The sequence below is a fragment of the Pipistrellus kuhlii genome, unplaced genomic scaffold (genome assembly GCF_014108245.1).
Source record: "Pipistrellus kuhlii isolate mPipKuh1 unplaced genomic scaffold, mPipKuh1.p scaffold_m20_p_3, whole genome shotgun sequence".
Taxonomy (NCBI): Eukaryota; Metazoa; Chordata; class Mammalia; order Chiroptera; family Vespertilionidae; genus Pipistrellus; species Pipistrellus kuhlii.
This window is the reverse complement of record NW_023425529.1, coordinates 35,521,922-35,546,378: the sequence shown is the minus strand read 5'-3', so window position 1 is coordinate 35,546,378 and position 24,457 is coordinate 35,521,922. Positions and strand designations below refer to the sequence as shown.

At 35.7% G+C, this 24,457-nt stretch overlaps 1 protein-coding gene across 3 annotated transcripts in view; it reads right to left on the bottom strand.

The window, feature by feature from the left end:
• CNTN1 (contactin 1) overlaps positions 1-24,457 on the bottom strand; it is a 270,443-nt gene that overhangs the window by 175,774 nt on the left and 70,212 nt on the right. For all 3 annotated transcript variants that reach the window (XM_045587921.1, XM_036457218.2, XM_036457220.2), the window contains exon 2: positions 21,843-21,890. The gene's annotated coding sequence lies outside the window, so the exon portion shown is untranslated. The remainder of the gene's footprint in view (positions 1-21,842; positions 21,891-24,457) is intronic.

Genomic DNA, 24,457 nt, shown 5'->3' with positions numbered 1-24,457 from the left:
GAAATCTTTGAATAACACATTAAAAACACGAACTCCTTTTATGAGCTTTATACAGGTTTTAGTTTTGTTATCACTAAAAAGGTAGGTAAGTAAAAACTTCTAAATAGATATATTTTTAAATAACTACATCATGATTATAGCACACAAGTGCATATATGTGAATGGGCATATGTATAAAATTTTCAAACTTGTATGGAAGTACAGTATACTATATTTCATATTAGTAAAAATATAACTATATACCTTGTTGAAATTTTACAAACTGACACAGCTATGTGACTCACACTCAGATCAACAAATAACACATTACTATGAGCCAGAAGCCCTGTTTTCCCGCCCTTCACTGCCCCCTCATACAGCCTCTGTACTCATGCTAACTTTATACATTAGTTTCAACTGGTTTTTCACACACTATTTAAAACTAATCTCTAGTGCTCCAGAATTCTCCAGTTACAGAATCCTTACAAAAATAAGTTTGAACAAAAGTTTTTTTATCCACAGTCTTCTTATTCTTACTTAACTGTAGGTTTAAGATGTCAGGTATAACTGTTTGCTTTATTTAACAAGGCAATTTTGTATGATCTTTTTTATATGAATACTTTGGAACATATCTTATTTTCTACCAAACAACTAGGCCCATCCTGGCTGGTGCAGCTCAGTTGGTTGGGTGCCATCCCATACACCAAAAAGTCACCAGTTCAATTCCCGGTCAGGGCACATGCCCAGGTTTCTGGCTCTGTCCCCAGTGGGGTGCATGTGAGAGGCAGTCAATCAATGTTTCTTTCTCACATTGATGTTCTCTCTATCTCACCCTTGTTCTCTCTCTCTATAGTTGATAAAAAACATTATAAAAGAAAAACCAGGTCCAACAGCAGGATATTAATGTAGCAGTAAGATCTTTTATAACATATTTGGTTTTCTGCATATGAAAATCAACTTTGTTTCTTCATATGAAGTTTTATCTTTAAACTAGCAACTATAATTTCCTGGAAAAGATTTCATCATAGATATTTGTGCTATGAAATTTAAAAGTTACTCAGAAAAGTATCTTACAAATAGAACTAATATTTTAGTTGTAGGCAGTGGGTGTGTGAATCTTTCTCAGGGTGATACCTTAATGCAATACATGACTTTAATTTAAAGTAAATAGTTGCTTTAAAATAGGGATAAAAGTCCTAATTTATATAAGGATAAGTTATGATCTGGACAACCTTCTTGATGCAAAATTGTGAGATGCAAAACTCTTGGCTAGTATATGACCGAATAATAATTCTGTGTGAAAAAAATCATCTGAATTGAGTAATACAAACAAAAAACAGGTTTATGAGGGGGAGGGGAAAGAAAAACTAGCTTGGGATATGCAAGTCTGAAAGCAAAGGACACTAGTCTTTCTTACAATGACTTGAGCCTTTTCTTTCACAAATATTGGTGCTGGGAACTTAATAACTCTTGCTCTCAAAGGCTTAGAATCAGTTGTCATTTGGAGATCTCCCATATTAGCTCATTAGAAACTATTTTAATGTTCAGGATTTTTGCAAAACAGTTGTTAAATAAAGTAATTATTAATAATTAAGTGATAGGATTTTTCTTATTCACCTGCATAAATTGAAAGATAAGCCATAATAAATTCAAACATATATTTCCAGCCAAAATGTCTTTTTCAAATTCCAGACCTATCCACCCACTTGCATATTTGATGTTTATTTTATACTTGCATATGTCCTCAAGCATCTCAAACTCAGGAAGATCACAAATGAACTGTACTTTCTTTCTCTCATTTTTTTTTCTCCCTAGTCTGTTAGAAAATGGTACCACCATTCCACTCATTGGGTCATACCAGAAACTGAGATATTATCTTTTATACTTGTGGAGAGCATTATACTAAGTGAAATAAGCCAGTCAGAGAAAGATAAGTACTGTATGATTTCACTCATATGTGGAATTAAATGAACAAAATGAACTAACAAGCAAAATAGAGACAGACTCAGAGAAAGCAGACTGATAGCTGTTATTGGAAGGGCCAGTGAGAGGATTGAGCAAAAGAGACAAATTGAGCAAAAGAGACAAAAAAGAGCGATAAATAAATCATGGATATGAACAACAGTGTGGTGGGAAGGGTGGGGTAGAGGGAGGTGCCAGAGGGTTTGAGGTGACTTGACTTGGGGTGGTGAATACACAATGGAGTATTCCAGACGATGTGTGGAAGAATTGTTCACCTGAAGCCTGTATAATTGTGTTAAGCACTGTCACTCTGGTAAATTCCATTAAAAGGGAAATATAAAAAATAAAAATAAATAAATAAAAAACAGGGTATGGCAAAAGTAGGTTTACATCTGTGAGTATACAAAAACATATAGCTTATTCTAGTATTGTTACTTACTAATTATTGTTTTATTTTTTGCATGAACAACTGTAAACCTACTTTTGCCACATCCTGTATTCTGATTTTAAAAATATTGACAATTTAGTTATCTCAAAGTGAGATATAAGCAAGTGGAAATATAAAGTTGATGTGTCTGAATTTCTAAAAAGATATCTTGCCTAGAGACAAAGTTTGAGTTCAATGAATTGTCAATATTTTCCTCAAATCTGGTCTTCTATAGTTATTCTTCTTGCAATAAATGGCACCACACTATAGGATGTGCTCATGTCTAAATCCATGGTTTTAATCCTCATTTCTGCCTCATAATTATATGCTGAATCTATCTACTTTTTTTTCTATTTTCATTGTTAATAACTAAGTTAAAGTTATCATCTGTTTCTTAGACTGCTGAAATAGCCTTATAGGGGAACTCCCCACAGCCATCCTGCTGCCAGGTAATCCATCCCAAATACCATATGAGATCACAGAAATGTGATCTTTTAAAAATGCAGATGTCATCATGTTATTTGACCACATAAAAATGTGCAGTGTTCTCTCACTACAACTAATATAATATTAAAAAATATTCAACACAGCATTGGCTGTCTTGCTGACCCCTAATCAGTCCTCCAGCTCCACTGTGTTCTCCTTTCCCCTTTTCTCATGATATTCCAGCCACCCTGGACATCTCCCTGTCTCTTCCCAGTTTTAGGACACGATTCTCCTTCTGTCAGGAATGATATTTTTTTTCCAAAATAGTTTTTTGGCTAAGTGACTCATCTTTCAGGCTATGTCTTCTACTTTGCAAACCAGGATAGTTTTTTCTGCACTTTATTCTCACAATATGTTGTACCTTTCCTTTATAGTTCATCAAAATCATAATTAAAAACACACATTTGTAATTATTTACTGTCTAACTCTTTTACTGTAATGTAAATTTCACTACATCACAGGCCATATTTGTTTTATTTGCTTTTCATTTATCACAGATCTGGTGTATATCACGTGATTGCCACATAAAGGGTATCAAATATTTACTGAATGCATGGATGACTGAATCAATGGCACAAAGTGTGCTTGTGTGATCTTGTAAGAGCTGATTCTTTAAGTTTGAATGACCAGTTACTGTGCTAGAATTATTACATAAAACTGAACTTCCTGCCTTTGAATAAATGGTTCATTTTCAACTTTGGTGAAGGATGCTTATATATTAAACTTCTCTCTAAAAGGAGGATTTTGTCTCCTTAGGTTGTCAAACCTATGTGTCAGAACTCTTTGACCTATTGTCACCCATGCTACACCATCCACTCTGATTTTGTGCCCAAACTCATTTATTTTTAAGTGGGAAGTTTTATCATCTCCACAACTCTACCTCTGTCCTGACCTACTTGAATTTTCTGTTGTCTTAGATTCCCACTTAGGGTCAGCCTCATATAGAACACTGATTAACTGTGATTAATTCTAGTAACTCTAGCTGTTATTTTCACTTTGCTTTCTCCAGGGAGATTCTCCTCAGCCCTTTGAGAATTTTCTTAGCTGGCGCCTAAATTTCTAGTATTTTTAAGGCTCATGTTTTCTAACTTTCCAGGGCATGATCTATTTCCATACTCTTAGCAATTAAGCTGACAGTTTCAATCTTCATAAGAACTGGGAAAACCTCAGTTGCTAAATAAGCTTTTAATATTTTCTAATTTAAAAATTTTATAAATATTTCTTAACAGTCGAGAATGTTATTTTTAAAAAATTAAGGAGTATTTTTTCTCCTAAATTGTATTGTCCTCTGTTTAAAATAATAATTATCTGTTAAAAATAATAATAATAATTATCTCCCATTAAGAGAGCCATTCATTATTTTCTACCAAAAATGATATAAACACATAATTGCTGATTTTTATTTAAATTTTCCATTAACTCAATGCTAAGAGGAAAAAATACTTCTTATCAGATATTTAAAGTAATTTAAGTATTGAACAAAATCTGACCCTATTTTATATTCTGGCATGGTGAAACAGGTAATCTTAATGCAAATTCTAAAACATAATGTATTTTATTATATATATACTAGAGGGCCGGTGCACAAATTCATTTACTAGTGGGTCCCATGGCCTGGCCTGCCGGAACTGGCTAAAACTGGCTCTTTGACATTTCTTGAGGGGTCCCAGATTGCTAGAGGTTGCAGGCCAAGCCAAGGGACCCCACCAGTGAACAATCTGGGCCCGGGAAGGATGCAGAAGGTTAGCCAGCCTAGGAGGGACTGCAAGACGGTTTCAGGGCATGTCCAGCCCTACTCACTTAGTCCCAGTTGGCTGAACCCGGACAGCAAGCTAACCTACCAGTCAGAGCATCTTCCCCCTGATGGTTAGTGTACATCATAGCAAGCAGTTGAATGGCCTTAGCATATCGTTACCATATTACACTTTGATTGATTGAATGAATGACTGGACGACCAGACACTTAGCATATTAGGCTTTTATTATATAGGATTGTTAAGTAACTACTCAACAGTACTAGTTCTTGTGCCTATAAATATCCATTTTTTATAAAACATCAAATAATAGATTTCATTATAAGTAATAGATTTTGTTATATATACTTATTAAATAATTCTGGCTTGCTGAAACTGGATTGGCTCAGTGGATAGAGCATCAGCCTGCAGATTGAAAGGTCCCAGGTTCAATTCCGGTCAAGAGTATATACCTTGGTTGCAGGCACATCCCCAGTAGGGGGTGTGCAAGAGGCAACTGATGAATGATTCTCTCTCATCGATCTTTCTAACTCTCTATCCCTCTCTCTTCCTCTCTGTAAAAAAATCAATAAATATATATTTAAAATAAATAAGTAAATAAATAATTTGGGCTCACAATATAGAGATTTGTTTGTGTAAGGCACTTTTCTAAATACTTTATATGATTGATCAAATCTAATAATCCCAGCAACCAGCCTCCTAATGTTTTGTTTGCTTTCAGTAATGCTCCAATAACCTAAGAGATAAATACATTAATTTAATTTAATGATGTTCATTTGTAAATATATAAACCATTAAAAGATAAGATGGTATGATACTTGCATTTATATCATATTGTTTTCAGCTCCTGACTTGAAAGTAGTGTGAATGGAATAAGGACTTTGATAGCCTGGGTCTCCATTTGCATAGCACCAGGGAACACCATCTGTTCTCATTTCCCTCTGCCTAAAGCACTTCCTTTGCCAGTACTGATGGCAATAAGTTTACTTAGCTTTTGTTTATATGAAAAAAATCTTTATTTAGCCTGCATTCTGAGAGATATTTTTGCTAGGTATAGAATTCTAGAATGATAGTGCTTCTCTCGCCCCCTCCTCTTTCTTTCAGTACCTTAAAGATGTTATTATTTTAAAATATATATTTTATGTCAGAGTTTAGAGAGATTTTTTTTCTTCCAAGCTGGATATCTGGCTTGAAAAAAAAAAATCAGTGAATGTTAACCCATATTCAAAACTGAGTAAGGTAGTATAGTAAGTATAGGAAAATAGTAGTAAATCAATCAGTCACATTCAATTCATTATTTTAACCCCTTAACTCTCTGTCCCACATTTATTGACTCATTAGTTGTACATCTATTCAACTAATTTTTTTGGGCACAAACTCATTTCCTTTGCCTCTTGCTTCTCTGCCCATTCCTTTTCAATCTCTCTTACACTAAAGCATTTTAATTATCATTCTTTAATAATTAAAGAATAAAAGATAATAAATCATTTCTGATTGCATTCTCTCTCATTAGGTATTTTCACCCATTCGAATAACTATACTTATCGTGTATAATGAAGCCATATTTATATCTTTAGACAAAATGTTTTTATCTAAGTTCCAAACTGACCCATCAATCCACTCACATACTTTATATATTCACTTGGATAACTAACAAGCATTTCATATCCAGGCAGTCCACTTCTGAACCTTTGAGTTTTCTCCAAAAATTTAGTTCTTCCAATATCCCCTATTCTAGTTAATTATCCATCTGCTCATATCAGAAATCAAAATGTGGTATTTTTTCTTCTTTCTCTATGGCCACTAGCTCATTGGTTTGTATTTGGTAAGAATATAATGATTCTGTCTACTTCTTTCTCTACTCATTGCTATTAATCTACTCCAAGTCATCATCATTGCTTCACTTGCCTGAACTATTACAATAACTTATTAAAATTTTCCTTAAGGAATCCATATTAAATACCCCATCACAGAACTAAAAAGGATATATAATAATATAATATAAGGTACTAGAGGCCCAGTGCACAAAATTTGTGCACGGGGAAGGGGGGTCCCTCAGCCCAACCTGCATCCTCTCCAATCTGGGAGCCCTCAGGGGATGTCCTATTGATGGCTTAGGCCCACTCCCTGAGTTTCTCTGTTCTGTGCAAACCTGCCTGCTCCATGCCAATGCAGGCCCTGGTGTTTGTTCTCTAAGAGGGACCTGCTAGCTGCTCTCAGCGGGGGCCTCCTGTCTGCTCTCTGTAGGGGCTCTGCTGTCTTCTCTCTGGGAGCCTGATTGCATCTCCAGCCGTGAGGGCTAAAAAGACTGGGCGATTCTGGCAGGGCTGAGGAGATCTGGTGCTGCTATCTTTGTAATGGAATGACAGTCAATTTGCATATTCCCTCTTTATTAGATATGATGATATGTACTCATCATGTGTATGTCATTAAATTACTTACTTGGTTAAAACTGCCCAGTGTTTTCTGACTGCAATTAAAACTTTCTTCTACATCTTCAACTGTTCATAGCAAGTCTGTATTGATCTTGCATGATTCTCCCATCATTCATCACATTCCAGTCAATCTGGCCATTCTCCTGTTCTCTCTTATTCACATTCTGCACAGCACTTATCTTGACCTAGAATGCTTTTCCCACAGCTCTTTTCTTAACTTCACCCCATCGCTGAAGTTGTATCTTAAAATTTACTTTCTTTGAGAAACATCCCCGATTATATTCCTACCCTTTGCTCCTTGTAGAGTAGGCTAAGTGTCTTGGGATTCATTCTCACAATATTTGTACTTTTTCTTGGTACCACTTGTGGTAATAATAATTAAATACTTACTTGTATAATTTTTGTAGATATCCAACATATAGGATATAATTTAATGCCTGACTCTCCTAATGGCAGAGAATACATTTGTTTCACCTACTTTTTCATCTCTGTTATTTATCACAGTATTTGGCAAATAGAGGGTGCTAAAATATTTTTAAATTAGGAGAGGAATGAAATTATGGCACAATTTGTGATTTTATTAGCTATTAATAGGATCTGTTTTCTTTAGGATGGGTAATGAGCAATTGTGATAGGGATGGTCTAATGAATCTGGGTTGCCCACTTTCAAATATTTTATACTCAACTTCAAACTTTGGCTACGGATCGTACATCTTTTGTTTCTCTCTAAATTAGCTGTTCTTTTTTCTAGGATTTTTGCCACCTTGGCTTACCATACGTGCCCTACCTAATCTTGAATTCTGCTTTGATCCTTGACACCTACCACTCTGACCCCTTTCACTTACACTTATGTAACCTGTTCTGGCTGTGTTCAAGCTCATCTTCATTTAAGTAACAGAGTTTCACCTTTTGTATGACCTTACTGAAGTCAGTCCCTCCAAAATTTATTTTTGTCCCAGATTCCAACTTGTTCCTCAGCCTAAAACATAACATTCATCAATCATCGTTAATTCCAGTTAGTTCCAGGTTAGCTTTTTCAATCTGTTTTCCTGGAGAAGCTCACCTCAGCCTCATGAAACCCTTGTTTGCTGGTCCCTGTTGGTCTACTGCAGTGCCTTCAAACTCTACGTGACATGAAGCACTTGGAAACCTCCATGAAGAACAGGCCCCACTCTTGGGAATTCTGATATGTAAGATTGGGGATGAAGCCCCTAAATTTGAATTTCTACCAACTTCCTAGGCCATGTCAATGCTGGAATTTTACTATTATATTTTATATAGCACTATTTTAAAAGTTTGAGGCAAGTTTGTGAAGATCTGGTATAAGTTTTGAAAAATGCAATGGTTATTTATCTAATCTTAAATTGTTAATCACAATCTAAGCTACTTTCCTTTTTATTATTTAAACCATCAACTTCCTTCTGTAATCTATGAAGCCTCCCCAGCTTAGACACTCTTTTCTAGAATACACATGTCTCTTTATGCTTTCTTTTTACATATTTACAAGTATAATTTTATTCTGCTAACTGGCCATTGGCCATAGTTAAATTGTTTTACATTAGGAAAAGATTTGCTTTATATTGGTTAAATACATAATTGTTTCATGTGCTGTATCAGATATTTATTAGATGTGAATTCAGTTTATTCATCTTCAAATTAGACAGATAATATCATAGCTACTTTAATAATATCTTTGTCATAACAATGTTGTATTGATGGTTAAGTAATAGAACTTGGAAAAACCTTAGCACATTGTCTACCACACAGGAGTGCTAAAACTGTTCACTATTGTTGCAGAAAAAGCACTAAAATTGGCACTACATTTTATGCTACTCTATAACATGTAGCATAAACCTGGTATGAAGTGATGATCAAGAAAAGCTTAAAATTATGACTTAAGGTAATTCTTTGTTTGTTTAAAAATTTTAATAACTCTTCAAGTCAGGATGCTCCAGAAAAAATAATAAAAGCAACAGAATATATATTTATATCATATTTGGAGAATACGTATTTTCTAGGCTATATACATTGAATATATACATTATCATATTTAGATAAATGTTTTAAGGAACATTTATAATAACATTTAGATTAGTTGTTGATTAAATAACTGGGTAATATAGCCTAGTCACACTGGCACATAAAATTAACCACCACAACTGCTTTATATCTACAGAAAGAACAAAAATCAAAATTTCTCTTTGTATTTAAGGATTTTCACTATTCAACTCAATTTCTCTCTTCTGATTCTTCTCTCCTCAATGATCACACTCATTTTTCAATTTCCATCATTTTGTGAAGCCTTCTCCAATTATTCATCTTGAAAGAAGTAGTTTCCCTTCTTTGTCCACATGGTCACTATAACTTTCCTGCATCCCTCTTATTTTATAATTCTCTGTACATATACTAATCTTTATTGAGTGCAACTTGATTGCAGGGACGATCTTTCTTTTATTTCTATCCCCTAAAGAGACTTTTTACCATGGCACTCAAGAAACATTTGTTGAATTTGTTAAATTTTCTACCAGCAAAATGTTTTCAATAATGCTTTTATTAAAAACTAGAGGCCCGGTGCACAAAAATCATGCAAAGGAGGTGAGTATCCCTCAGCTCAGCCTGCATCCTCCCCAATCTGGGACCCCTAGAAGTATGTACAACTGCCTGGTTAGGCCCAAACCAGAGGGCAGTCAGATATCCCTCACACAATCCAGGACTGCTGGCTTCCAACTGCTCACCTGCCTGACTTCCTGATTGTCCCTAAATGCTTCTGCCTGCCAGCCTGATCACCCCTTAACCACTCCCCTGCCAGCCTGATTGCCCTTAACTGCCCTCCCCTGCAGGCCTGGTCACCCCTAACTGCCCTCTCCTGCTGGCCATCTTGTGGTGGCCATCTTGTGCCCACATGGGGGCAGACATCTTTGACCACATGGGGGCAGCCATTTTGTGTGTTGGAGTGATGGTCAATTTGCATATTACTCTTTTATTAGATAGGATAGAGGCCTGTTGCATGCATGGGGGCCAGCAGTTTGCCCTGAAGGGTGTCCCAGATCAGGCTGGGGGTTCCCTTGGATGTGGGGTGGCCTGTGTGAGGGGCCTATGGTGGTTTGCAGTCTGGCCACACACCCCAGAGACCCAAGCAGAGGTCCTGGTATCTGGAATTTATTTATCTTCTATAATTAACACTTTGTAGTCTTGAGAGGAGCCAAGTCTTCTGTTTGCTCCATGGTGGCGGCCATTTCTATTGGGATTATGTATCTTCTATAATTGAAACTTTGTAGCCAAGACAGGCCACGGCTGCCAAAGCTTGGCTTCCTCCATCACTGGAGGCTACTCAAGCCTCCTGCTCTCTCCAGCTCCATGGCTGCCGCCATTTTTGTTTTGATTTGTTTAACTTCTATTATTGAAACTTTATAGCCTTGAGTGGAGGCCTGGGACCACCAGGGTGTGTAGAAAGCTTGGTTTCCTCCATTGCTGGAGAAACTCATGCCTCCTGCTTGCTCTGAGGCCATAGCCCTCTTGGTTGGGTTAATTTGTATATTCGCTCCTGATTGGCTGGTGGGAATAAATGATGGGTGTAGCAGAGTGATGGTTAATTTGCGTATTACTCTTTCATTAGATAGGATGTAATGTTTAATTCACTTTGTCTGAAAGAACAACATTTTAAAATTGTAAACACATTGGCAAATTATCCATTCCTTGTTTTAACAATGATATGATTTGCTTAAAATTTTCAATATTTTTAGCAATGTATCACCAGTGGACTAATATGCCAGTGGACATATTTTTAAATGCACATTTATTTTTGAAAATATTATAGATGTCCCCTTTTTTCCCCTTGAATCCCTCCAATCCTGACCCTCCCACCAGGATTCATCACACTACTGTCTGTGTCTGTGGGTTATGCATATATGCATATTTTATGACAATATTATGAGTTCAGTTTTATTTAAATGACATTTTCTCATCACCCATTCAAGAGAAAAAGAATACATTCATTTTCAAATTCATGGGGCAGGCTATAAAGCAGCAGGAACTCCGGCCATTCAGCCATCCATCTATCTTGAGAGGAATAAAACACTATTCCACTCTGCACTGGCTGGCACAACTCTTCACCAACAATCCACTATTTAGATATAAAGACAAACTGGCCTTTGTACTCTGTTTATGCTGTCACCGGGGCATTGCTCTCAAAGCTCTTCACCAACGCAAAAATAATATTGCTCTCTCTTACAGGCATGGTTTTCAAATATTCATGAAAACTGTTGATCAAAAAGCATATTTATTTTACTTGTTTTCCCTGTTGTTCAATGATAGGAATATTAAACTAAATATCTTTATGGTGTCAAGATTTTCAATACTGTTCTCATTTTGTATACATGGGTAAATTCAAAACTGTGGAACATTATTGGATATGTATAAAAGAAATGATCTAGATGTATTCCCAGGAGATTGTTCTTTACTCCTCCCCAATCCAGTTTTTACATTTCTAATCTAATAGGCATAGAGGTCAACAATAGAAGCAATAATGTGTTACAGGTGTGATGATAAAAGATGAGGACTTGATCACAGGAAGCAGTAAAGACTGGCTGTTAAATCTTGACAATGAGAGGAAGAAGGAGGTCAAGAAACATGTCATTCAATTAAGTGTTGGAATAGAGTAAGCTATTTTCCCGATGGATAAGATGGAGGACAAGGGCATCAAGTATTTCAGGAAGAGAAGGCCACATAAAAGAAGCATTAGGAATGGCACAACGTGGCTTATTTTATTTAAGGAATTGTCAATGGTTTCCTTTGCTGTGCAAAACTTTTTCGTTTAATGTGGTTCCATTTTTTTTATTTTTATAAGACAACCTATTAAACAGAAGGCACTGAGAAAAAAAGTCACCCTTTTTCTATTTTATGAATGCAATATAATCTGACACTAGCTTTATCAGTAGCTGCTACACTCTAGGGTGCATATAACACTGTTGTCCTATATAATAAAAGCCTTTGCATAGCTTTAAAATATCATAAGTTGTTAACAAAAGCCTTTCTATGAGATATGAAGTTTTGAGTTATATCTTTCATTTTCTAAGTTTTTAAAAATAAGTGTGTATTTTTTTTAAAATTAAAGGGCTCCAGTTATAGAGCACTCATACACCCATTTGCTCTAAACGTACAATCATTTAATTCATATGAATTCGTGCCAATTCAGATTCCTATTATCCCATGTCAGTACAATTACATCTTCAAAATTTAATGAGGAATACTGTATTAATATCTGAAATATATTATCTTGTTAGTTTGAGCTCATTTTTATAATTGTTGCAATAAATTTGGATACTGATTCTGTCATTGAAAATAGTAGTTACTAGGTTACATAATGGCAATTTGTTGTTATATTTAACTTTAACTTTTCCATGTTTGTATTGTGTTCTGCAGAATACGATTTAGGCTTCCACTTTCATTGTATAAACCTACTGTAGAACTAGAGCTCTGACGCCAAATCTGACAAAGCACAAAAAAGGAGAAAAATACAGATGTGTCATAGGTGCTAAGTAATAAGTAACATCTTATCAAATCAACTTCCAAATGAATTAAAAGAATACCCTTTTGGGTGAAAGAGCAGTTTGGTGGCAGGAAGTCTATGGATTTATTACAACATGGTGTAGCAAAGGGAGATTTAATGTGGACTGTGGAGAGAACACAGAAGCTAAGAACTGAGGGACATTAAACCACTAGAATCACTCAACAGATGAAGTGCATGCTATGAACAACAGCCCTGGGCAGCACTCAAGTGTGAATAAATAACAGATCTACCCAAGTCATGGGTCTGTGGCAGTATTTCAAGATTAGATGGATCAAGGCATATTAAAGTAACAAACATCAATGGTGTAAATGTAAAAGGTAAGAACCTCACAAATGTTCATTGCATATTTTCTAGTGAAATATACATTAATGTGGCCATATTACAAAGATGCTAACAATAAAATTATTTTAAGTAGAACCTTAGAACAAAACTTATGTAACTATGAGAAATGGTCAAATTATATAAGTTATAACATTAACATAATATTTTTGAAGAATTTGTGGCATGGAAATATTTCAAAAGGACACATAATATGACAAAGTAAAAGGAAAAAAAAAATGAAAGGGTATCTAAATTTATATATGTACTAGAGGCCCAGTCCATGGATTTGTGCACCGGTGGGGTCTCTTGGTCTGGACTGTGGGAATCCCCCAAACAGGCTCTCTGACATCCCCCAAGGGGTCCTGGATTGTCAGAGGATGCAGACAAGATTGAGGGACCCCACTGGTGCACAATTGGGCTGGGAGCCCGACTTGCCCAGTCCCAATCAGGTAGATCCAGGCAGATTGGGGCCTGGTGGCTGGGGAAGGACTGTGTGAGGGCTCCAGGGCACATCTGGCCCATCTCGCTCAGTCCCCACAGGCCAGACCTCAGAAGCAAGCCAAAACTGGTCAGAGAGTCTGCTCCCTGGTGGTCAGTGTGAATAATAGCAACTTGTCAAATGGTCAAATGAATAGTTGGACACTTAGCATAATAGGCTTTTATTATATAGGATGGCTTTAAAATATCACAAGTTGTTAACAAAAGTCTTTCTATGAGCTATGAAGCTTTGAGTTATATCTTTCATTCTGTAAGTTTTAAAAATAAGTGTACTTTTTTTTAATTTAAAGGGCCTCTGTTATAGAGCACTTATACACTCATTTGCTCTAATCATTATAATGATCTTTTCTTCATTTCCCCTTTCCACTACAGGAGGAGAATTAAATGTCTTATTTAATATTCCTACAGATGTCAGTGTAAATCTAGAACTCAAAATTAAGTTCCTTTAGGTTCTTTTCACTGCAACACATAAAAATGTATCTTGCTCTGCCAGTTGTCAGTCTAGCCCATATAACACATAATTACAGACAACAATGTGGTATTATCCAGAAGGAAAAGAAAGGGGATTAGGTGGAGTGGGCAAAGGGGTGGGGGGGCAGATAGGGACTGAAAGAGACTTTGCCTAGGGCAATGGGTACACGATGTAGTGTGCAGATGATGCTTTATTGAGTTGTATGTGCAAAGCCTATATAGATTTGCTAACCAATGTCATCCCAGTAAATCCTATATATAATAATTATTCCGAAAAAAATACCTTCCTCCCCATTATTTTTCTTTTTAAACTAGATGTCAATTGATATTGGTCTACTTAAGCTCAAGTCAAAAGACATTGGCAAAATAAACTTCCTCACCATTTATGAGGAAGAAAAAAACTCATCATTTCAAGGGTACATAAAAAATTCTAAGCTATTTAAGTGTTATTGACAGATAGCTGATTCAGTAATCAAAATGCAAATATATTAATTAGAATTGTATCTCCTTCCCTTGCCAAGTTTCTTCTCAGAATAATAACATTATTATAGTAGCAGAAAGTCATGGAAAAAATTAAAAATCATAGTATATTATAGAACTATGGAAAATTCAATCTCAAAGTAATCACTAAACCAATAATTAGATAGCAACTAATCTATTAGACACGATGCTGAATAATCTATGGAGGCTTGAAAGATGTACAAGACATAACTCTCTTCCCTGAGAAGTTTTAGAATCTTACTTTGGGAATATATATTTTAAAAATAACAATAAAGGCATAAACTGGAAATTAAGAACATGGGACAAACAAGGGAAATGAAAAGGTATTAAATGTGTATTATGTAGTGGGTGCTGGTAGGTACTTATATATGTCATCCCAGTACTTCTCACAGCAGCAGGACATGTGACCTATCTGACGAAGCAGAACGTACGGAGATAAGAAGCTTCTCTAGTCATTTCATTTGTCCCTAGTGAGCTAGCTGGCACTTATTTCCCCAAGGAAGGTAATAACAGAACCTTTTATGAATGGCTAGATAGCTCACTCCCCCAAGAGCAGGTCACTGAGTACATTGCCAAGCAGTTATTTAAATTGGAGAAGGATCCTTTTGTAATTTCATGTTTTTTTGATCCTCGCTGAAGGATTTCTGTTGGCAGGAAAGGATATCAAGAGTTTTCAAGAGATCACCATGTGGCAAGGGAGAGCATGGGCATTGACCCAAGCTCAGAACCATGGTTATGAGGTTCCTAAGGAAAGCCTGAGGCTGGTAGACATTCCTGTCCCGGCCACTGTATGATGGTGGGCATTATAGGAACAATGGCTGAGCTTCTAGATCAGCAATTTTAAACAGGTGTGCCACAAGAATTTTTAAAACATGCAATGCCTTACTATTTAGTCAGGAGCACTGACCTCTTTTCCCTTAGACAGTCAAATTTAAAAATAATAACAACCAACACAATAGCCATTTAGTGTGAATGAGTCAAAATTACACTTATTTTTTAGTCAGATCAGAAAAGAAAAAAAAATTATACATATATATATATGTGTGTGTGTGTGTGTGTGTGTGTGTGTGCTGCAGAATTTTAATAATTAGTTTATGTGTTCCAAGAGATGGAAAAAAAAAGGTTGAAAATTGCTGTTGTAGATGCTAGGTGAAGTCATGATGTCTATAAGTGTGCAAGGATCAGTTTCAGTGAGGAAATCCCTGTAGCAGTGCATCATCCCCAGTTAAAAGGTGATGGGGAACCGCTTTTCCATAGCAGCTCCATATGCAGTTATAGAAAGCAATGGATGGACTTTGCAGTTTTCTCTCTGCTTGGGATTTGGAAGCAGGGCAGACTACATTAGAGAGATTAATCCTCTGGGAATCTTGGAAAATGGCAGTGGGGGTAGAGAGGACTTCAAGAGGTAGCCATTGGATGTCTTGCTAATACAAGCATGCCAAGGGGTATGACTGCACTTGAGTGACAGTTGTCTTTAAAATTTATAAAAAACTTGTTTATTAATATTTTGAGAGAGAGAGAGATAGAGAGAAAGAGAGAGAGAGAGAGAGAGAGAGAAAGAAGAAGAAGAAGAAGAAGAAGAAGAAGAAGAAGAAGAAGAAGGAGGAGGAGGAGGAGGAGGAGGAGGAGGAGGAGGAGGAGGAGGAGGAGGAGGAGGAGGAGAAGGAGGAGGAGGAGGAGGAGGAAAAAGAGAAAAAGGAACATCAATTTGTCGTTCCACTTATTTATGCATTTATTGGTTGATTCTTGTGTACCCTGACTGGGGATCAAACCTGGAACCTTGGCTTTTTGGAACTCTCTAACCAAGTGAGCTACCCAGACAGATATGTTTTTAACTCTTTTTTTTTTTTTTTTTTTTTTTTTTTTTTTTTTTTTTTGGTGGTGAGATGAAGGCTCAGAGAAGTTATATAACTTGTCTAAAGAGTCACAGCTAGCAATTCAAATTAATTCTATTTGATACTAATATATTTTGTCCAAAAGAGATATCACAGAACTATATATTTTCCCAAATAAAAGTATGCATCTAACAAAACTTAGCAAGTTATTATTTGCTAACAATTAGTAAAATATTTTCTTAAACTCCATATGAATGGCACTATGTAATTCTGGGAGAAAAATAAAGCCTATGTTTGCTTTCTTAAAATTCACAGTCATTTTATTCATTTTGCATTGAAAATCCCCTGTACATTCTTGGATTTCCTTGAAGAAGACATTCTTGTTTTGATGAAATGGAATAAAGAGTCATGAGATTTCCTAACATTAGTCATGCTTGAAAAATAAAGCAATGGCTTTTAATATCTATTCTGTAATTCATTCTAATATAATTGATGAGAAACTCAATTTATTAAACATCTAAAACAATTCAATTGTGCAAAGGAAATAACAAGGAGAGCCTGCCAAAATTTACTATAATAAACAGCCTTTAATGACATTGAAAAATACAGCAGGGACTGCAACACTTTTCCCAGTTTCCCAAAAGTGCCAAGCAGAATAGTGAACACATATTCAGTGCTAAGCAAATTACTTTTGATTGATGATAGCTGCCAAGTCCTGAGTAAACTACAGTAATTAAGAGAGCCCATGGAGTTGTTGAAAATCTTGTCTAATGGGGTGAATCCTTGTGACATCCAGGAAGTCCCACAGAATGTTTGATCATTTTATACAAGAGAAATCTTCCAATTTGAACTAAAGGAGTCAGAGGGATATGAAGTAAGGCAGTCTCAATCTGCGATTATGGCTTTCAAAATAAAAAGGAGCCCAATACCAAGGCATATGGCAGCACCTGGAAGCTGAGAGAAACCCTCAATTTAGAGCCAGCAACAAAACCTGAAGATCAGTCCTACAACCATAAGGAACTGAATTCTGCCAACCACCCAAATGAGCAAGAAACCAATTCCATTCTCCCCTAGAACTTCCAGAATAAAATGCATCTTGCCTACACTTAGATTTTTATCTGGTGACACTTGTATTGGACTTCTGCCCTACAGGACTGTAAGGTGATAAATCTGTACTGCTTTGTGACACTGTGTGGTAATTTGTTATGGCAGCAATAGAAAATAGTACATTAAACGTATGTATTTATCTGAATCTAATCATTCCAATATTACTTTATATCTTTGTGAAACTGTATTTACTGTGATGTTTTTTCAGTGTCCTCTCAAGTCCATATTTTTATTTATGCTTATAACTTTTAAATTTGTAACATTTCTTTAGAAATTTATCTTTGAAGCCAAAACTGGTTTAGCTCAGTGGATACAGTGTTGGCCTGCGGACTGAAAGGTCCCAGGTTCAATTCCGGTCAAGGGCATGTACCTTGGTTGCGGGCACATCCCCAGTAGGGGGTATGCAAGAGGCAGCTGATTGATTATTCTCTCTCATCAATGTTTCTAACTCTCTATCCCTCTCTATTCCTCTCTGTGAAAAATCAATAAAATATTTTTTAAAAGAAATTTATCTTTGAAGCATTGAAGTTGAATTCATACTACAAACAATTTATTTTGCTTTCCTCCACTGACTTTGAATCTGGAACCACTTAAATCATTGATGAAGTTTGTTGGATCATGCAGGTGAATTCTGCCACCAAACCTCAGTGAACGCTGCCTCATAATTCTGAATTCTAAAGGAAAATCTGTGTTTCTCTACTCAATGGGGAAGCCTAGAAAAGCATGCTTCTTTGATGTGCCTTCTCGAGTTTATTTCTTATAAACTCTTACCCATAGAGGGCTGTCATTAGGATTCTTGTCCTCTGAGAGACCCTTCTGTTGGACTCCAACTGGAGTTGGCCACAGGCTTTATCTTTTGTTCCCAACTTATATATTTTTTTAATATCCTCACTCAGAGTAAATTCATCAAATATTTATCCAGTTGGTAAATTCAGTGCTAAATTCTGGCCATACCACAATACTTTTAGTCAGTATGACTTATCCTTTCAAGATGTTCACAGTCTAATAAAAATATGTAAACAAATTATTACAGCATACTGTAATTCCTTGGTTAGAGAGAAGTGGGGTTAAAGATTACTGTGTCCAATAAATTTACTGTAATATCTCTCACATAACTTCTTATTCTAAGAACCAACCTTGTAGATTAGCCATGGCACAATATAAATCATAAGGGGAAGTGCATTTTCATTCTAGATAGCTAAAAAATGGTTTAAGTTGCCCAAGTTATTTTAAACTAAATTCTACTTTATAAAAATTATAAGTTTACTCAAACATTATTTGTTAAAACTCTGTTCTGTGCCAGATCTGTACTCTAGGTGCTGGGGATTCAAAGGCTAAACAAAGTACAAAGGAGCTTATTCCTATGGATGTTACATTCAAGTAACAATTTCTTCATTCAAAACCATCAACAATATAAATATACATGAATGAGAGAATTTTAAACAGTTATAAATGTTATGAATAACATAAAACAGTGATACAATATGACAAAAAAGTTAGAGTACGGGGTGATCTTACATTGAAGGCCATATACTAGGTATACCAATTACTACTAAATCGAATCCACTGTATCAAAAGAAGTAATCCCATTCCATGTGCTTCCATATCAAGGGATTACAGTATGCTGTAATATATTTTTACATAGTATTATTAGACTGTGAACATCTTGAAAAGATAAGTCATACCTACTAAAAGTATTGTGGAAGGGCTGGAATTTAGCACTGAATTTACCTACTGGATAAATATTTGATGAATTTACTCTGAGTGAGGATATATAATAAAATATAAGAAGGTTATAATTCTGTAGCACATATAATTTCATCCTGTATTTTTTACAATATTATAAAAACATTTCATAATAATGCTATAGTATTATGAAAGCATAACAGTATTGTAGATCAGCATTACCAAAAGACATCACAAATTAAGTAACTTGTAGCCTAAGTAGACCTTCCCTTCTTTCTTTCTCTTCTTATTTATTATTTAACTACTGGCATGGTGCACAAAATTCATGCACATTAAAAGAGAATTAATTAGAAAAAATAGTTTAATATTGCTATCTGCCCTTTCTCTATAATAGATGTGTTGGAGATGAAAGAAAGTTAGTAAAATTTATATGAAAATCTTCCTCCTGTCAGAGTCTCAGGGCACACCATGAGACCCAAAGTCAAGTCCCCATCCACCTGTGCATGCCTTGAAATCACACAATACCCAGACCTGGCTGGCCCCAGCCCCAGCCCCAATCAAGCCCTGCCAGGGAGGGAGGGGAGGGGAGGGGGCTCAGCCTCAGGTCTTCTGGCCTGGCACTGGGCAGGGAACCTCGGGTCCCTGGGTGCACTAAGGTGGGGAGCGCAGCCTCTGGTCCCCCAGCCCAGAGCTAAGGGCATACATAGCCTTAGGTCCCCTGATCTGGCACGGGGTGGAAGATACACCTTAAGGTCCACCATTAAGCCCCACCAAGCTGGGGGCATGGCCTGAGGAATCCCATCAAGTCTCAACTGGCAGGGAGGCAAAGCTTTGGGTTCCCTGGCCTAGCACCCAGGCTGAGGATGTCAGGTCCCCCACCCTAGCCTGGCTCCATGCAGTCTCAGGTCCCTGACGATCCCTTGTTATGGAAACCCTGCCTCCACTGTGGGCACAGCCATCATGTAATGGCATGATGGCTAATTTGCATATTACCTCTTTATTATATAGGATTCACGTATTTCATTACACAGAGAATGGATGAGAATTTTGATTTTGAAATAAAAATTATTTTAAATTGCATTTATCTGAAGCATTGTTAACAGATTAATTATATTATAATGCCAATTATGGTGGGAGGGGGAGGATAAAAGCTATGCTGAAAGTAAGGGAAGGAACTCCAGAGTTGAGTTTTAAGTAGTTTGCATTTATTTGCTTTTTAAAAATCAATGTTGTACTGTCAAACAAAGAAATAAAAAATAACCCCAAACAAACAAAATCTTTGAGGATTTAATTAGGCATGGAAGGCAATATTATTATACAAGTTATATCAATCCACATATTTTTCAATTTTACATAGCTATATTTGATTTTTAAAATGTTCAACTGAAAATGGCATTTCAAGTAACAGCCCAATGTGCTTCCATTTTTATACTAATCCTTTCAAGGCTACTCACTCTAAAGTATTGATCTGTCTTTGGCTTTATGTAAAGCGTTTAATAAACAGAGTTAATGGAATTAGGATCCAATCTTCACCTCTTGATTCATTTAACTTTCTATGTCCTACAGAATATATAAATGTGATTCCCCATCAAGATTTCCATGCAAAAATAAGAATCCAACTCATTCTGTTTTCTAACAAGAAAAATTTTGCACTTTCCCCACCCCCACAGGAGCAAACTTAAAACATCTCTGCTCTTCCTTTTCCTTTATTCCTTTGCCCAACCTATCATAAGGACTGTCACATTTGCTTGCTGTCATGTCTTTTGGCAAAACATGTTTCCCTATTTCTACTACTTCTAGCATTCCATGCCTTGGCAGGACTAAATACTTTTCAACAATCCTTCCAAATTCTAGTACTTTTTGTTGTTAATTTTTTAAACTGATACCTTGACTATATTGTGGATCCATATATTCAACTACAACACTAAAAATTTAACTAAGTAGTTTGCAGGTAGAGGACATTGGTAATGAAACTAGAACAAAATATGCTGGTAAACTTCAACTGTTCTGATTATATGATTTTTATTACATTTCCTCAAATGCTCTTCATTCCAACTTGTCACTATGGGACAGTGCATATCTATTTCACTTTTCATGCTTTTATTAGTGGTCTTCATGTAGCAAAAAAATTCCCTTCTCATCATCTCCTCAATCCAAAATTCAAAAAATGCTGATTAACACATATCTTTTCCAGGTAGTTTAACATAGTGGTCGAAAACCAAGACCTCAGCTGGTAAGTATGCCACTTACTAACTCTATAACTCTAGACAAGTCCTAATTTTTCCATTGTAAAATGAGATTAAGAATAATAATAATACTTTTGCTTTAGGAAAATTTGAGGATTATATGACATAAAGCATTTAGTAGAGTATCTGAATTATAACATTAAGTAAACAATATTGTTATTGCTGTTGACATTATTATTATTAAGTCAATGGCATGTCCCCATCACACCATTCCACATTTGAGAACTCATCCCAGCTTTTGTTAACTCAGCAACATTGAGCATTACACTATTGAGTATTAATTTGTCTTTAATGGCTCTGTGCATTTGCTCAGTGATTTGTTGGTATGGGTATTTTCAGAGTGAATGCTGAGAGAACATTTAACAATTTATCATATATTTTGATATTTTTATAATTGAAAAAGATTATAAAAAATAAAATGAAAATATCATTAAGTGTTTGTCATGGGACAGAAATTTTCTAGGAGCTCAGAAACTAGAAATCTGTTTGAACATTCTATTACACACAATTTTGCCACATATTCTACACACACACACACACACTTGCATCCCAAATAAACAGCTTACCTTAATGTTGTTCTGAATTCAGCTTCAGAAATGATCCAAAGTGGATGTCTACAAATAAATAATTATAAAATTACAGTCAGTTAGCTTAAAGATAAAGATGTTTCTACTTTTAGTAATACTTTTAACTATTTTCTATAATAAACTAGTTGTTTTTTAATCAACTAATTTATAGAAGTTTATATTTGTAGTTTTGATGATTACAGGAACTTTGGCATATTTGTAAAATACATTTATACAATCAGTAAACACTTTTAAGCTAAAGGAATTTGACTTTTTTATGGCTTTTAAAAACTATCGATGGTTTACATCCCAAATATCATCACTGAATTGTATTGAAAATTAAAATTTTAAGTAAATTCATAAAAATAACACTGCTGAACTAGCTCCATTTTATGATACATTAGGCTGTAATTTATTTTAGAGGAGCCTGAATAGACAACATTTACACCATACATACACCATATGTATGTGTGTGTATATATCTCATATGTCTGTACACATAATAGGTAAACAGCACACAGATGTACATTTAAGAAAACAAACAGATCTGAAATCTCTGGTACAGGAAATCAAGTATTGGGGGCAATCAAATTGATCAAATTCAACCTAGCTCAAATATTTAGATAAACTTGTATTTCAGTGATATTAACATCAATAAAAATTTCGTGTTGAGTTTTATAGTTTGAAGAACACTTTTTCACATTCTTGCTCAGGTCTTCAGTAACTCTCGTGACCATAAAAGTGTTTCCTTTCAAATACTGTCTAAGTAAGCTTGCTTGGTCTGAATTGACAAAGATGTGGTTACAGAAGAAGCTTCTCTCACCAAACACACATTCTGAAAATAGCATTTACATTTAAAACACATGTCATGAAAAAAATAAGATACATGTCATGTCCCCTCATGTATAAAACATGATTGTAAAATCTATTTTTCCTATGGCTGAAACTTGTCTCTCCCCCAGAATTATGGCAGATCTTAAATGACTCAAATCTGTACATAACATATTAAATGTCATAAAGAAGACTGATATAGTACATTGAGTACAGTGGGAGTCCAGGTTTAGTTAGGAGGGATAGGGGGAGGCTTTCATGAGGGATAATATTTTAGCTGAGGGTTACTGGGTAAAGGGAGGGTTATAGAGCAGGAAAGGGAGAGAGTGACCATTTTAGAAGAACTGGCAGGTACAATATGCTAAGGTATGAACCAGTGTTCCACTGTTGAGGAGCAGGAAGAAGACCATCAGGGCTAAAACACAAATAGAGGGGTAAGTCAGGGGTGCATAAAGCTAGAGACATTAGGCAGGGCCATAGTGAACTATGAGGAAGGTTTGTTTTTATCTTACTACAGGAAGCTTCCTATATACTACAGGAAGCCAATGAAAGGATTTATGCAAAGGAGTGAGTTAATGAGACATCCTTGAAAATGGTAGCTCTGTTGAGGGGAAGAGAAAGAGAAAGTGTGAAAGTATAGAAATCCACGGGGTTATTACTCTGATTCAGGAAAACTAGATAGTGATTTTGACTACAGTATTTGCTAAAGAGAGGTGAAAATGGCCCAGATGGTGTGGCGCAGTGGTTGAGCCTCAACCTCTGAACCAGGAGGCCATGGTTTGATTCCCACCCATGTTTCTGGCTTCATCCCCAGTAGGGGGTGTGCAGGAGGTTGCCAATCAATGATTCTTTCTCATCATTGATGTTTCTGTCTCTCTCTCCCTCTCTGAAGTCAATAAGAATATATATTTTTTTAAAAAAGAGATCTGAAAATGGCTTTGTTTTAATAGGTTTGGAGGAATAGAATATAATCTGTGTCTCTCACTTGATTATAAGCTCTGTGCGGGCAGAGACCATACCTCTTATTTTGATCGTTATATTCTCTGCCACACAAAAACAAATTTGAACATATGAATGAATGGTGGCAAGGAAAAGGAAATTGGAAAGCACGAGGAACTTCATAAAAGGATATTGTTTTCTGTGATAAGAAGCATTAGAAAGAATCAGGTTTGCAAATAAAATCATGAGTTTAAACTTAAACAAATTATACTTGGGTTGCTATTAGACTTTTAATTGGAGATGTAAAATAAGAAATTTCAAGTGTCTGAAGCTCAGAAAAGAGGATTTATAAATTTGGAAGTCCCAGGATTATCAGTAACATTGAAGCAATGGGAGTGGATGCAATATCTTTGGGGAGATTAAGGATAGCAATTGAATATCTGCAGGCTCTTACTATACATTAAGAACTGTTCTAGGGTTATACATGTACCAGTCAAAGTAATCTTCACAATAACCCTATAAAGAATATTCTATTTTTATCACACTTTAAAGCTGAGAAAAGCCAAAGCACAGATACATTGTATAACTTGCCCAAATTTACACAGCCAGCAAATAGCAGAAGTTGGGTGTTGTAGGCAGAATTATAAAATGGCCTCCAACATTCCCAACCCTTGGTATACACACTTGTACAATTTCCTTTCCTTTGTGGATCAGAACCTATAAATATGACGGGATGTAACACCCAAGATTTAGTTACTAATCAGTTGCTTTTGAGGTCATCAAAATTAAAAGGGATATTAGTTGAACACTTTAAAAGGAAATGGTCTTTCCTGATATCAGAAATG